General features: G+C 37.8%; 1 pseudogene; it reads left to right on the top strand.

Annotated features, from left to right (window-relative positions):
* Nucleotides 1-229: 229 nt before the first annotated feature.
* LOC122210592 lies at nt 230-547 on the top strand (annotated as a pseudogene).
* The last annotated feature ends 911 nt before the right edge of the window (nt 548-1,458 follow it).

Genomic DNA, 1,458 nt, shown 5'->3' with positions numbered 1-1,458 from the left:
TCTAAGCCAGTCTTGGTAAATCGATTTCCCACAAAGTAAATGGTTTTAGCATGAACATGTGATTCAACTCTGGCCAGTGAGACATGAGAGGATATTTGTTTCCTTCCTCTTACGAAGAAACCTAAGAATGTGTTCTGGGTGCCTAGCTGTGCAAGTCACATCTTACTGTCTGGATTCTTTCTCACTGTCTGAGACTTGATCATCCTCCCAGGAGTTTTAGTTGCAAAATATGAGTGCACAAGTAAGATCAAGATCTAGAAGAAGGGGAGATGAAAAAGAATCTTCTAAGCTGGATGAACTCCTGTTGCTCAGCAACAAGGTGAAAAAAAACATCACAACAAGAGGAACCAACACTGAGAATTCAGATTCTGAGCCTGGACAAGAGAGAGAAGAAGGAGCACCAAGAACCTGAACTGGAAAGTGAAAGTCAGAAAATGGGTCTGGGAAAGACCGGATGAGCATGGAGATGGCCCTGATGTGAAAGGGAAGACTCCACCCTAACCCAGCACTTGCTAAAATTCCAGAAGCAGGTGATGGACAGTCGTAAATTAAAAAGAAGACAAAGCTGAAGCCACATATGTTTTATTATATGGACAATTTGGCTTAAATCCTCTCAATAAAGCTACACAGTTTGCTGAGAAAAAAATATATGTATAAGAAAACAAAACAGCACTTATGTAGCTCTTGCCACAACAATATAGCAAATTTATCCCTATAAATGCAACCAAGAAGAGATAAGTATGAAGATAAAAGCCTACCTTCTGAGGATTGCAAAGTGAAAGGGACATAAAAAGCTGGGTCCTGATGACACTGTTGAGACACTAGGACTATCCTACTTCTTGAGTTCTTATTACTGAGATATCATATGTCTTCATTGGTTAAGCAGCCACCAGATGAGTTTGTAGTGACTTCCTGATGAACATATTCTATTCCTGATATATTTGAGGTCAAAGGTACCACTTAAATCAAGTGTTAGAGTTATATGTATATTCAAATGTAAAGAGATATTAATGAAGAATACAATATCATCAAGTTTGGGGTGGGAGTAGTAGGAAGAAGTGGAAGTTTCCAAGTTCCCCAGTGCTACACTGTTCTATGTAAAGATACAGCTATAAGGATAACTGCTAAAACAAAAATACAAATCTCCCAAATTACCAAAAAATACACATACCACACAAAGCAGAAATACAGTTCATGTTGTGAATTTAACAACAACAAAGGTATGATGACAAAACTAAAACCAACCACTCATTCCATAAATACACATGGTCTAAACATACCTATTAAAAGGCTCGTAGACTGAATCTCAAAAGCAAAACCCAACTATCTGCTGTAATCCAACATCTTAGATTCAGTAACTCAGGGAGGCTGAAAATAAAAAGAAGGGCAAAGGCGAAAATAGGAAACACAAACAACAAAAGGGTCATGATATTAATATCAGATGAGTTTGAATGCAGA

This window comes from Panthera leo, chromosome F2, assembly GCF_018350215.1.
Source record: "Panthera leo isolate Ple1 chromosome F2, P.leo_Ple1_pat1.1, whole genome shotgun sequence".
Lineage (NCBI taxonomy): Eukaryota > Metazoa > Chordata > Mammalia > Carnivora > Felidae > Panthera > Panthera leo.
Note: the sequence above shows the minus strand (reverse complement) of the source record. Positions and strands in the feature narration are given on the sequence as shown.